The 14,964-nt window shown below is 43.4% G+C and overlaps 1 protein-coding gene across 4 annotated transcripts in view; it reads right to left on the bottom strand.

The window, feature by feature from the left end:
- SLC8A1 (solute carrier family 8 member A1) overlaps positions 1-13,117 on the bottom strand; it is a 122,655-nt gene extending 109,538 nt beyond the window's left edge. For all 4 annotated transcript variants that reach the window (XM_041477012.1, XM_041477014.1, XM_041477013.1 and 1 more), the window contains exon 1: positions 13,053-13,117. The gene's annotated coding sequence lies outside the window, so the exon portion shown is untranslated. The remainder of the gene's footprint in view (positions 1-13,052) is intronic.
- Between the last annotated feature and the right edge of the window lie 1,847 nt (positions 13,118-14,964).

The raw sequence follows: 14,964 nt of genomic DNA, 5'->3' as shown, positions 1-14,964 counted from the left end.
CTCATGTTCTTCTCTTCAAATTCTGCTTCATAGTCGTACTTTTCTTTGTGGGAAAAACTCATTTTCTGGTCACCAGGAATGTACAGGAAAACTTCAATATGTGCACAGAATGACTTCAGCAGCTGGGCTTATTGTGAGAGATGTACAAGGTGCAAACTGTCTCCTCACTCTTCTCAAAGGGGTGGAAACAAAAAAGCCTTCTGGCAGCTGTCAGTTGTCTCACCAGCAGTGCATGTTAATACCAGCATCTCATTTAGACTTCTCAGGCAAAAACCAGCTCCTAGCTGGAGTCACTGAATCACTGGAAAATGAAGGACCAGATGTCCCCTGCTGAACTGGCTGTCCCTTAGCATCTTTCCCTAGCAAAACCGTGACACCAGTGAAGCTTTGTTTTGCTGTTACAAGAGTTCACAATGCAGGGACTCAAAATGCAGATGCAAGGTTGACTGAAATTTGTTTCCCAGTGAAAGCCATGGCCCAGTGACTCTGCTGCTTCCCTGCAAAGGGCCGTGGAAGTGCAGTGTGCCAGCCCTGGGGCAGCACTGCCATCAGATAGACATTAGCACTCTCCAGCTGACACTCCAGCCCCCTTCACCACCATTCCAAGCCCTGGAAATATTTTGGTTGAAAAAAAAAAAAAATCTCCCATAAGTACAGAATTATAAAGTAACAATGTGTTCTCTGGATTTGTCGTCTGCTCTTGAGCCCTGGAGTTTGGTGCTTTCCAATTTACTTGGCAACCAGAAGCAAGTTAAAAAACCATAAGAGTGTTGAAATAGTAATCACATGACTCCAGGAGCTGGGACTTCCAGAAAAACAGAAGTGCAAGTACCATGTGGCACTGTCTGGGAGCCTTGTCCTGCAAACTGGGGATTGTGAGGCTTCCCCAGCAGCTCTGGCCCTATTCCTCCTTTGATCCATGAGCAAGGTTCCCATAGCTACCAGTGGGAGCACAAGGCAAATCAGATGTAGTGCATGGTTCTGGCTGTGGCCCCTGGTTGTGAAAGTAATTTGGCCTCCTCTGTATCATCTGTTTGCCAGCCTTCAGCAAGGCTGGGTATTCCAGGGGAAATGGCCTTTTTTTATTAAAAGTGAGATGTGACTGGCCTCAGCTGCACAAAGCACCGTATTTATGTTTTATTTATGTCTTCTAGATCAAGAAAGCTGGTGGAACACCTTGCAAAAGCCAGGCCCATTAGGTGAGAGACTGTGCAATGATTTCTCCTAAAGGGAAATTTTCTTCTCTGTAGGGGGCTCTAATCTGCTGTCCTTGAGGGTGGTCAGAAATGTTCCCTGACTCCTTGCTGCTTTGACTTTACCAAGCTCTGCTTTGTTTCACCTCCAAGTGGCCTTGCTGGGCGACGTGTCCCTCCAGCACAGAAGAGCTCTGCCAGACATGAGTCCTCGAGTCCTGGGGACAAGAGGAACATGTTGTCTGCTGTTATCAGTCAATTTTAGGCCACAAGGAGCCATGTGGCTGGAATTTCTGTGCTCCTTTGCCTTCCCAAGGCACCTTGCAGAAATCCTTGCTCCTGGTTGACTTTCCCCCTGGGACAGCAGAGATGGCAGCAGGGTTCTTTTCCCAGTTTTCTTCCCCACAGTTTGGTCTGCTGGCCAAGGACTCACACTGGTGCACACACAGATCTTGCTGTTTGGGCACAGATTGCTCCAGTTCTTCTGGTTTTGTCTGAAGATGTATAAACCAAAAACCAAAAATGCTTATCCTCTCTGTGCTGCCTGCTTGAGGAGTACTGAGACAGAAACCACTGCTGCATGCCCTAAATCTAGGAATTGAAGCCCTGCATGTAAAGAGAATTTACCAAAAAAAAAAAAAAAAAAAAAAAAAAAAAACCCAAAAAAAAAGAAAAAAAAAAAAAAAAAAAAAAACAAAAAAAGAAACAAGAAACAAGAAAACCAGATGTAACTTCCTGATTACTTAGTGGTTATGGGGTTGGGGCTTTTGCTGGACACTTTGGAGATATGAAACTCCAAAGTGGATTCTCCTTTCAAATTTCCACGCTCTCACATGCTAATCTGCTTCCCCCTTGAAATTTCAGACATGGCCTGTTTAAAAGCTGCCCTGAGCTGAATGTTTTTATCATGTCTTTCTGGGTTGTGATGATTCTTTAAAATTATTGAAGATGCTTCTTTTCCACCTGTCTCATGGTTAGAAATCCCCAAGTCCCTTAAGGAAATCTTTTGCTCTTATGGGAAGCTGTACCCAGCTTCTGTGAAATCTGTTTTGGTTCTGAGGCTGCAGAAGCAGTTTTCTGGTGTGCAGGCTGCTGTGTGTTTGGTAGAGCAGTGTCTTACAGGCCTGATGGGAACACAGGTTTTCCCTTTTCATTCAGCTCCCTTCCACGTGCACCTCAGTCACTCAGAAACTTTCTGCCCCCTGCACCTCAAGATACCAGTGTGGTATTTTGGTAATTGTGCCAGGACTGCTAACAGTACCTGGATTTTATTTGCTATCAGTGGATTCCAGAGTTCACAGCTGTTTTTAAGTGACCAGTGGCACCAGGGAAGCAGGCAACAGCTGCATAAGAAGTAAGAGGGGTGAGAGGTCTCAAAGACATGATTCAAGGGGAAATATTGCAGGAATGTAAACTGACAAGTCAAGAGGAGACGTATATCCTTGCACATCTGAAAGAGTGGATGCTTTCCATTCCTCCTGTTGACACGATAAGAAGTCAGGGGGTTAAACTGTAGGCAGGAACACCGAAGTTTGGCACAAGGAAGAACTTTCTATTGCCATGAGAGGAATGGTGTAGGCAGCTGGGCTGTCTGTAGAGAGGGAGAGGTGTGTATTTTATCACTGAAAGATTTTAAGATCAGGATAAGCAAACCTCAGATCAGGTGTAGGTGACCTAATTCTCAACATCATTTCACCAGAAAAATCTGAGAGATGAACAATCAGAAGACAATGAGCACATCACAAAGAGAAAACCAAGGTTGTGATTAGGCTGAAAGGAGAAATGCCTTTAGGCTTTGGACAAAAATTTGGTGCTGTTGAAGAGTCACAACTTTGGAAATTAGGCCATGCTGGGAGAGCATAGCAAAGACTAGGTGCCAATACTATCCAATTTCACACAACCTGGGAGCAGACCAACCTTCATTCCAGGCTGGCAGCCAATTGCCTGGGTGGATGAGCCACTTAGCTCACAGGACACCAGGGAAGAGAGCTGATTGCTGCTCTGAAGCCCATGGTATATCCCACTTGTGTTTTGTCCTGGCAAGGTTTGTTCCAGGCTGTAGTGGTTTAGTAATGGTATTCCCCAATTTAATACTCTCACTAAAGCCACATGCTGCTCCCACTCCAACTGAAGGCACAAATGGCAAAGATCATGGGCTGAGATGAGAACAATTTACTGGAAACACCAGAGAGATAAGAAAATTAACAGTAACAGCAACTATATTCATTTTAAAAGTGTACAAGAGAGAGTGATTCACATGCCAATATGTTCATGAGAGAGCCATTTTTTGCACAGGGAGATAGTGACAGAACAATGCTAATTGTTTTAAACTAAAAGAGAAGAAATTTAGATTAGATGTTAATAACAAATTCTTTACTGTGAGGGTGGTGAGGCACTGGAACAGGTTGCCCAGAGAAGCTGTGGATGCCCCATCCTTGGAAGTGTTCCTGGCCATGTTGGATGGGGCTTGGAGCCAGCTTGGTCTTGTGGAAGGTGTCCCTACTCATAGCAGGGGTGTCGGAACTGGATGATCTTTAAACTCCCTTCTAACACAAACCATGCTGTGATTCTATGATTCTATGAAAATAATATCTTTGGTTAACCCTGACTTATGGCTGTCTAACAGCGTGAAATAAAGGTGTGAGAAGCCACCAGAACCTGCAGAGTGTAAGAAGAGGGGTGATGTACATGCAGCTGGCCGTGTCTGATCAGTAGCTGCGCTGACTAGACAGCAGCAGGAAAAACGGCAGGAAGGAGAAACATTGCTGATAACAAAGGCAGGGAACCAGCTTAATCACTGGCTTGTCTGGGGGAGAGGGACTGGATAAAGAAGCAGAGCCCAGGAAGAAAAAAAGAGGCAAAACCAAAATATGAGGTAAAGGAAGTGAGACAGCCAGGACTGATCTGGGGCCTTTGGTCCGCTGCGTGCTTAATTATGGCAACGTGACAAATGAGCAACTGTGGTGGGTTTTGTGTTGGCCAATTGCTAGCGTACTTACTAGAATGTACTTACTCACTTCTTATTGTGGGATAGGACTGGGAGAAAGGTAAAAGGTTTAAAATTTTAAAAGGGTATAAAGAAAAATTTATTACTAGTTACTAAGAGAAAGAGTAATAAGAATTAGAACAAAGCTTTTAGGACACTTTTCTTCTCCTTACAACTTTTTTTTTGCTAATGACAATGTAAAGAAACTATGCCTAAAATTTCAGTTAGTTTACTTCTTTTAGAATCATCTTGCTTCAGTTTGCTTAGGGAGAGAAGTCTCTTTTGTTAATGTTATGGAGACTCCTCCACAAGAAAACAGTTTTTTTGTGGCTCTTAACTTTCATGAATAGCAGCCAGCCGGGAAGATTTGTAATCGAGAAATCCCTCCCATTTTCTATAAGCTTTTCTTACAGCTGTGTTTATGGGCTGTGTCAACTTATGGGGTATTGTTTTAGTGTTTAAATGTAAAGCTTCTCATTATCTATCTCTGAAATAATTTTCATCTTTAGGAACAGAGATTCCTTCTTCTCTTTCTTGGGGTTACAGGACCTTCATTACTCTTCTCTCTTTGTTCAAACTTCTCCTAGGATTACACTTAATTTAATATTTGCTTACTTTAGCATGGAGGCCTTTATTTGATATATATAATTTTAACACTTTTATTTCCTTATACCTTCATGCATTGTAGGGAAAAAGAGTCTTTCTTCCTATTTTTACAAGAGGATTTTAGCTTAAAACTAAAGGCATTTCTTCATCCTTCTTATCTGGGACTTCTTCTTTACTGACTTCAGTGTTTTTGTGTTGTTCTTCTACATGCCTAGATTCTATTATTTTCTCTCACTCAAAAGAAGATTGAAGCACGAAAAAAGTTAAATGTCTTATCCAGGGCTTACAAATGGTCACTTAGCCCTAGCCGGGCTCAGTACCTTACAGATCTAAGTTACAACTAAAGAAAAGTAACGAAGATCTTAGTAACTAAACTAAAACTCAGCAGTAACACACTAAGGAAAGAAACTAGTAACTTCTCCTCTTCCTTTACTCAGCAACTAATGAGAAAAACCCAGCAAGTGCCCACAGCAGGGGCTGCCCAGCCTAACCTAACCAAAACAAGGGCTGGGCCAGCCATGCTACCACTTTACCATCCAGAAAAAAAAGAAGGAAAAAAAAGAAAAAAAAAGAAAAAAATTCACAGGTTTCTTCAACTCTTAACATGTATTTTTCACAAAAGCATATACAACTTTTTAGTAGTTCAAACACAAAAACCACAAAAACTTTACATCATTTCCAGAATTACCTCCATAGAAAACCACCACGGCAACGTAGGTGTGAGGCTGTACCTGAAGTCAGCCAGGTCATGAACATCTGCCACATCCAGCACACCCCCAGCTCCTCAAAGAGCCTGACTCAGCACAGGGCTTTCCTGCAGATGGCTTTGTGTGGCCAACACCCTGCTGAAGTGTCTGCATAAGACACTGCCACAAAAGAAGGGACATGCGTCGAATGATATCCACGCCAAAGGCAAAAAATGAAGTTACAACTCAGGATGAAGGCAGGGTGCCTGTGCTGGTGAAACTTCAACTTTATTAAGGTTAGAGCCTTCAAACTTGTCTTGCTGTGTGATTTTCTGTAAGCTGCATATATCAAGGCATGTTTCAAGATAACCAGAATGTTTTTCAAAGAGAAGGATGTTAAAATTGCCATGTTCTTATCAACAGGGACAGAAAATGTCTAGAAAACTTTGGTAGTGGCACAGCTTGTAATGTCTACAAACTTGTCTTGTTTTGTAGCAATCTTCTATGTCTGTGCCTCAAGGCATGCTTAAAATAGTCTGCTTGGTTAGTTTTAAGGTAAGAACATTGAAATTAAGGGTAAAAGGCCAAATACTTTTTTAGTTCATTATTGTAGAGGTACATCTTCAGGCATTTTAGCACCTTAAGGCCGTTTCCAGGTACACTTGAAGATGGTGCACATATTGACAGACTTGTCCTGGCTTCTAAAAATGCAATGACTCTCACCAAATTATGGATCCTCAGGTGGGTCTTTGGTGATTTATTTGGAGGTTTTAAGAATCTAGAAAGAGTCTGAGTAATTTTTCTAAAATAGTCATTATTTGTCTTGAATCTCAGTTAATGATTGACAACAGACAAACCATTGCCCACTAAGCAGATTTTCATTGCCAAGCAGTACAAAGATTTCTCTTCTCTGACAATGAAAGGGTCACATCCTGCACACACCATTCTCCTTCACATGATCCCCATACACATCTCCATGGTCCTCATACACACTCACAGCAGAGAACCTTCAAGATTAACTCTTTTATCAAGATTAATTTGGACACATGTCACACTTCAGGGAAAGGGTGAGGTTATCAGCAAGGCTCTAAAAAACTCTAAGTGTCAGTTACTCTTGCTCTCAAAACTTCATTTCTGATCACATCAACTCAAGCCAAAAGGCAAATCTCTCTGTTATCAAGAAAGATGCTTTGTGGAGCATCCTTTTTCTTCAACCAGTGGCTAAGAAAGTAGGATCACAGAATGTTTAAGGTTGAAAAGGCCTTTAGGATCATAAGTCTAGTTGTAAACCCAACACACCAAAATCCACCACTAAACCACGTCCCTCAGCTGCCACGTCTACACATCTTTTCACCTTCTGGAATGGTGATTCCACCATTTCCTAAACAAATAAACAGGACTCATCCCTGATACTGAGGCCTGGGGAACACCCCTAGTGACAAGAGAAACTTTTTAATGTGTTTGCTTTCCAAGCAGTGCTGTGGGCCAAATCCAGGATAGAACATGGCAGGAACACAAGGATACTGTGGTGCTGGACCTTGTTGCGTCAAACCTTTGTGTTAAATGTAGCCAGAGGGCGAAGCGAGGACACCTCTCGCAGCTGCATGTCTCTCTTTTTGCAGTATTTTTCTTATGAATTAAGGCTACCAAGGAGATTTGGAAAACATACTAGGATTCCACAAATAATTGGTTCATCAGCGACTTGGAAAAACATGCATAAGAGGTAAATGCTAGAAGTTAAACTTATCTTCTTGGTCGGGATACAGCTTCTGCTCTGTGCATGTGGCTTACATCTGAAAGATGTCATAGCAGGCAGCAGAGCAGCAGTAAACATCACTGTTGTGGCCACTCAATAAAAGTGGGGACCTGCTTATCCAGATAAAGACCGGGCAATCCACAACATCTGTCTTGCTCCCGAACTGGGCGTTTTTCCTGGAGAGAGAATGCTTTCAGAGCCTTGTTTCAAGTAGCTATGTTCTAGATCTGTGAGTTCATCTTGAAATAATAGTTGGCAGCCCAAAGCGATGTAACGTTTAGCATGCTTTAAAGGACCATATGGAATAAGTTACACTGGAGTAAAACAAACACCAGTCTCTCACATCCAGTGTTATTGTTAACAACTTACTGGGCTGTGTGTATTTTTCAGCAGCAAGGATGACTCACTAAATAACAGGATAATACCATGGATCACTAGCATGTTGTGGTCTGTGGCCACAGGAAGGCTTTACTTTTATTGTGTACATGTTGGCAGTCTCAGCACACCAGCAGCAAATCCAGAAGTTTATTGCTGCGTCTAGGGCAGAGGCATAAGATCTCCGCTTGGAGCCTTTCCGTAAGCCAAAAAAATAACACGGGATCGTTCTCCTATCCTTCTTGCCAGGCTGCAGCAAAAGCAGCGAGCTGGGAATTAGAGGCTGGGAAAGCAGTTGTCACCTTGGATTTGCTTCCTTGCTCCAGTGTGCGGATGTAGCAAACGCTGATGCTGGGAGGGGCTCTTTCAAGGAGCGGGGATCCCTGTTCCCACACTAAAGCCTGGAGGCGTGGTTGCCTCTTTTGGAAACAGGTGTCAAACCAAGCGGGTTTGGAAGGGTGAAGGGGTTGTAGGGCAAGGGATACATTAGTTCACAAAACCCTAGGCCCCTGCAGAAACCCTGAGGGTGGTGAGGCATGCCTTAGGTGGAGATGCACAACCCATCAGCTGCTTCATGACTCCTCAGGCTTCTCTGCCTGAGGCTGAAACCATGCCCAAGTCACTGTGGGCCTTCATCCCTCCACTGAGCTCATGTGCTGGCCCTTGCTTCCTAAGGCTTGTTGAGACAGGAGATCTCCCTGTAGCCTGGGAGAGCTCGGTACCTGCAGGGATGTAGTAGCCAGAAGGGGACATGGTTGGGACTGGAAGGTTATTCTGTACCCCCTCCCATCACTGCCAGGAGCAGGGGGAAGGGAAACTGTCCTGGGCAGAAGGGGTTCCTCCTGATGGAGAAAATGTGGCTGGGGGAGCCATCAGATGCTACTGTTATCAAGGGGGTTGTTCTGTGTGAATTGTTTCTTTTCTTTATCCCACTGCTGTTTCCAGTAAATTATTCTTATCTCGACCAATGATCTTTGCCTTTTGTGCCTCCAGTTGGAGGGGAGAGGGAGCAGCACAGAGTGATTTTAGTGGCTGTATTAAACTGGGGAATACCATTCCTAAACTGGGGAATACCATTCCTAAACCACAGCAAGGGAGCATTTCCTGTGCCGTTTCCAAGAGGGACTCAAGGAAACCTTTGCCTGGGGGGACATAGAAAGGCAGCAATAGTTTTGCAGGCCCCATTCCTCCACTTTCCATGTTTTGTTATTTTTACATTTTCCTCTATTTTCCTGCTTTTGCTTATATAAGAGAGTAAAAAACTCCAAATTGATGTTCCAATGAAAGAAGGAACATTTCTCTGGAAGAGCAGGAAATGATGTGTGGTGGTGTCATGCAGAATTAGTCTGCAACCTCCAGGGCACACTGTGGTCTGTGGGATAACCTGGGAAATACCACAGGGACAAAACTTCTGGTAAAACTCATCCTAAGCAGAGCTTGAGAGCCCTGGGGGACTGATGGCAAGAAAAGGATTTTATATACTATTCTGTGCACTTTATTCCCTTGGGAAATAGAGCAACCCAAGTGCTGAATCTCCTGCCTGGCAGGGGAAAATCTATACCTGAGCAGCTCCCTGTGGCAGAAGTTGCTCCTGAGCATTCACCCTTTTTGGTTATTTAGAGATAAGTCATTAATCATCGTTAAGCTGAGTGGAATCCAAACTGGTCTTCCCATTGTACCTTTACCCAATACTCACATTTTGCAGAATACCAATTCTGTTAGCACTTTCCTTCTCCTATGCCCACCTTTCTCCATAAATAAACTGACGTGGAATCCTCCAGAGTGAAATGTTCTTCTCTTCTCTTCTCTTCTCTTCTCTTCTCTTCTCTTCTCTTCTCTTCTCTTCTCTTCTCTTCCTTTTCCTCTTTCTCTTTTCTTCTCTTTCTCTTTTCTTCTCTCTCCTCTTTTTCTCTCCCTCTCCCTCTCCCTCTCCCTCTCCCTCGTGTCTCTGGAAAAGACTCAGCTAGAGACATTACAAATGGAAACCTGCATTTTATGATAGCAAAGTCAGAGTTCAGCATTCCAAGGATTTGAGAAAGATCCTAAAAACAAACATCCCAAACTCAGGAGGAAGTTCAGCATTAAATATAAGAGAAATCCAAATATATTGAAGAATGGAAATCAAAATAACTTAAGCTTTGCCCTGCAGTGACCCCATGCAGTAGGAATACATTTATGATTAGATAACAGTGATGGCTGGAGCCCTAAATAGGAATAAATTGAGTTTTGAAGACCTCCAGGTTTACTGCATTGTTGCTGTTTTTCCCCTATATGCTGCAAGAATAATAGTGAGTTCCCCAAAGGATCAACTCCAGAATGAATGTCCACTCATAAATTCCCAGCTTTACTGCTAAATTGTCAGAAAACACCACCACTACTTAAAGCTGTCATGTTGTTTCCTCTTCCTGTAGGAATAGGAAGATTATGTTTTTGCAAGAAAAACCAAAGAAGAGAGCTGGACATTTTCAGATTTGTTTTTTTGAAGAGGCCTCAATTCCTGGGCCAATTCAGATTTCAATTGGCAGGTGGGTCTGCAGGTTTCTGGGCTGGGAGCAGGCAGAGCCATTGCTCAAAGCCCATTTTGCTAGGGCATGGGCAGTAATGTGTATCTGAGAGAAGTGGATCAGTCTGTCAGTGTGTCCTCAGAATGTGCTCCAATCTTCTGACTTCCTAGAGAAAAGACAGAGATGGTGTCCAAACACCATCCTTTCATAATAACACTGAGGTGTCTGGAGGAGGAGAATGTGCAGTGGGCTTACTTCGAGTTTGTAAAATCCTTACTGAGTGAATTCAGGGTGTAGCTCTTCTTGCTGATTTCTTTTTGGGGTTCTCTCTTCTTGGGCACACCGTAAACCACAAAGGTGGTTTTGCCTTCTCACACGAAGTCTGAATTCAGGGACTAACTCTGGATGCCTGGTGCAAAGACTTTCTCCAGACGTGTTGTCTGACACCCAGGTGTGTTTGGCTTTTTTTTTTTTTTAAGCCACTAAGGTTCAGGAGCACAAGCCACCAGTGCATCTAGAAGTCCTGTGTGCCTTGGCTCCTTTCATGAGACACAGGACATATTCCTGCTCCCTCCAGGTGCCACCGGGGCGAGGACAGCTTTACCCTTGCCAGAGGCCAGCAGGAATAGGCACGGAGCTCAGCTTTGCCCTTCATCCTTCACTCCTGGTGTATGTGCTGCCCCGACTGAGCTCGGCAGCCCCGCTGAGGCTGATGGTGAGAAAGAGCAGAGCTCCCCCTTCCCCCTCTCCTGCTGCACTCTGGCAGAGAATGGAGCGTGGGAGGACCTCGCGGCGGATGCTCGGAGACTGCAGCGCTCATAATGACTAGTCACTTATAAAAGATGTTAGTGATACTATCACTGATGCTTCGTGTGGCTCTTTGTATCCACGGCCGGGGTCTCTCAGCGAGATCCCATCCGCTGCACACAAGGGGCTGAACAAATCCCAGCGGCCCCGTGGCTAATCAATAGTAAATATTAACAACAGCCAGCACACTGATAGTAGCAATAAATATTAGTGATAACACTAATGCCTGACAATGCTCCTGATAGAGGAGGGGGCACAAAGGGCAGCCTGCCTTGGGGCTAGCAACCGAGAGATGACTCATGCCACCAGGGCTTTGTCTACCAGACCTCACTGCCCCAGGCCCTGGACCAAATGGGAACAGCAAATCAAATAAGTGCCAGCTTTTCCAGCTCCATCCTGCCATCCTCTTCCTGGCCTGCCCAGCACAGCTGTTGGGTAACGCCCTGCTCAGGGGACACACACGTATCACTGGTCTTTGTGTCTCTTGGGGAAAGGAAAGCTCACAATCTGGGGAAGGGGAGGGTGGGGAGAAAAAGGAAAAATGGAGGAAGAATTTTTATATATCAGCAGGTTCACAGCAACCTATGAACCAGAACCATATCCAGTAGGAAATGGAAGCAATCTGAGTAAGAGTGAAATGCAGAAATGTTATTTCGTAGCATTAGCAGCTAAAAGGTTTATTGGTTAGTGACTCACTAGCAATTTAAAAGCTATCTATTGACCCCAATTATTTAAAGATTTATTTCTGTGTTAGCATTCCTGTAGGCAGGTGGCATGTGTTTAAAAGGTACCTCTCAAAAGAATCAAAGTTTGCCTAGCATAGACAAAGGAAACCAGACAAAGACAAGATGTGTATGTCAGTGAGGGTGAAATCTGAGAAAAGTGGGAATATCTGTGGAGATGCTGGCCAAATAAGGGAAGATGAGGGCGTTGGCCCTTTCAGCTGCAAACTCTACTATGGGGTTACAAGCAAACACTTCCATTATGTTCTTCTTATGTAAGGACAAGGGAAGGCATTTTCATTCATGAATGGAAATGTTTATGACATTTGTGGTGGCGTGATTTCCCTTTACGATCATCCTTCATATCTCTGGAAATCTCCTACAGTTTCAATCATACTCCTGATATTATTTTCAGTTCTTTCTGTATAATTTCACTTCACCTGCTCTGATGGTTTTTTTCCAGTCTATTAACCACCTGAAAAATGACAATGCTTTACCTAGAACTTTGCAGTGGGACTATGAATACAATAATATTATAACACCTGAAAACACATGAAATGTTAACCCAAAGCCATTCACTAGCATTTAAAGAAAAACCTCATGTTTAACTGTACCACCATACACCAACCAGATTTTAAGCCAAGGCTATAAAAAGCTTTTTTGTGTTCTTTTTAACAAAACACTTGGTGAAGAAAGCCTCTCTGCCAAGGCTATACTCTGTTTTTGTGACAGTGCCCAATTCCCAGAGCTGACACATTTCTGCGCTAGTTTGAAGGAGACCTATTACTTCAGTACTTTGGAAATATCCACAACAGTACACAGCTGTTTTCGCTGGAGCTGACTTTCACAACACTGTAATGGCAGTTAAAACTGTACCAAAAATCCTTGCACAGGATGTAATCAACCTCAAATCCACAGAGAAACATTGGGAAACTGCCTTTAAGTGCCAAGAAAAACAACAGTCGTTTACAACGAGCTCTTCCTAATGTCCAGTCAGCTCAACCCAAGTGAAACATTTTTCTCAAAACGAAAGTAGTGCAGAGCAAGGAAAAAAAGCCCTTGACTTTTGAAATTAATTTTTCTGCATAGTAACACAGGGAGACTCTGACACTGGCAACCACCACTGATCCTTCCTGCCCACTGAAGCTCTCTCATCACCCAGTCTGTGAATCCACTTCTTGAGTGATAAAACTCTTGTTTTCCAACATTTTTTCTCTTGCCTCCTTCAGACACTTGGAAAGTTCCTGTCCCTCCAGCGGCAAAGCTGTTATATGTCAAGTTTCCTACTCAGAGAGCTTAACCATTATCCAGCTCTTGGAGCCATCCCATTGCCCCAGATTTACGGCTGTTCCCAGGATGTCAGTCCAACCAAATCCCCAGGTGTTCCCAAGAAATGCCTGAGTCGTTCTTCACTTACCCCAGCCGAGGCTCAGCAGTTGTGGGTCATGCAGAATGGAAAAAAGCCCTCATATGATAGTGTCTCTATATTTACCAGAAAGAAAGGAGCCGGGGTGCTTGTCCTTTAAGTGTCTCTAAAGATGGTTTGCATAGCTGGATCTCAGCTTATCTATGCTTTTCTGCTTTCGCTTCCATACATGGATCTGTTCCCAACAGTAACTCCAAGCTGTCGAAAAGAAGCTATCTGGCAGCTTTCAGCTTCATCTGACACGTAAATGAGCGCGAATAAATAATTACATTTTCTGCCGTCTCTCCTATTTTTTTTTTATTTGCACCTCAGGACACCTTTCTTTTTTTCCTTCTCCCCAGATTAACATTTTGCTGTTTTTTCCAAAGTTATTCCTAGGGGAAAGCAAACAGAAATGACCCAGGCAGATTTTTCTCTCCCCTTCCCGCAGGCTCACATAATTTTATTCTCATAAATATCTTTTTTTTTCTTTTCTTTTTTTTTTTTTTTTTCCATTTGCTTTGCTTTTAGGTCAGAGTTTTGCATGTTTGCTACTTGGAATCATGTCAAAGCAATATACATCATGTCTGTAGCAAAGGAAGGTTAAAAGTCAAATTTTTGGAGAGAGAGAATACAGCTGAGCCACGTGACTGCTCCCAGATTAGCAGCAGTAGCAGGAGTAAGCATTCCTCTGATATTACAGTAGCCACCGTGGGACATGCCTGAAACTCTGAAGAGAGAAGCTGCAGTTTGGAAGCTTCCTGCAGGTCTATTTATGAATAAATCACTCCTTGCTCTTTTCCCTATCTTTCTAGGTACTTTCCTGCTTCCTCGATTTCAGTTTCAGAAGGGGCTGATAAAGAACAAAAATGGGAGGGAGCCCTGTGGTACAGGTCAGGAAAGAAGTCATATAATTATTACCCTTAACTCTGCCCTTTGTAATCTTTGCTGTGCAAATGGAAACGTTAAGGGCTCCAGTGAAAGGGAAACACTAAATAGATGTCTTTATTATTGTTTGTTATAGTGGCAGCTGGGAGTAGAAGAGATATTAGTGGGCTAATCAATTGCTTCATACTGGGCTCTCTGAATGAAAGAAAACTGGTAAAAGTCATATTCAGAGAGACTTAAGATATCTAAGGCTGAATGTAGGTGTCCCTATTCAGGCACTTGCATGGAAAATGGCATCCTCAAACATGGTGGCTTTGATTCATTGCAGGAGATGGAAATTCCTTGTATATTCCCACACACCAATGACCTTGACTGTTTGAGATTTTTCCTAAACATCTGTTGAACACCAGGCAGAAGAAAAGTTTTCAAAAGAGCTCACCAGCTCCACCTTTACAATTAAGGATAAACTACATTTTCTACATTAACAAATTGCCCAATTAGAAATGCCTCTTCAAGTGGCACATTTGACTCCTGCTGTTTGCTGTCTCAGAGACTGGAGGGAATGTGCATGGGAGGGTGTGTATAAATGGGGATCTGGGGAGATTCCCAGCATCCAGAGCAGACAGCCTCCCTGGGAGCACATCCCAGAGCAAGCTGAAGGCCTATGGAAGCATGCAAGAGGCAGCAAAAGGAGTCTTTTGGAAAAGATAAGCAGTCACAAAGGGGACCCTCCAGTTTTCAGTACATTTTCCAAGTGGCTGTATTGTGTACAGTCCCCTGTTGGTTGTGCAGGGATGAGAATGAGAATGAGAATGGGATGAGAAAAAATCCTTCTGGAAATTTGCCCTGGAGTTTCTCCAGCCTTTCAAGAGCAGGAGCCAAGCTCATCCTGGGAAGGTGCTTGAACAGGAATATCACCATTGCATGTTAGACACGCCTGGTGACTCAGGAGGTCTATGCTCTAATGCAAATGAGAACATGATTCAGCAAAGCGTTTAAATTCCTGCTTAATTTTAAATATTGAATAATGCATCTG

The sequence above is a fragment of the Pyrgilauda ruficollis genome, unplaced genomic scaffold, assembly GCF_017590135.1.
Source record: "Pyrgilauda ruficollis isolate IOZ18807 unplaced genomic scaffold, ASM1759013v1 scaffold4, whole genome shotgun sequence".
NCBI lineage: Eukaryota > Metazoa > Chordata > Aves > Passeriformes > Passeridae > Pyrgilauda > Pyrgilauda ruficollis.
The sequence above is the reverse complement of the archived record's forward strand: the minus strand, read 5'-3'. Positions and strand labels throughout refer to the sequence as shown.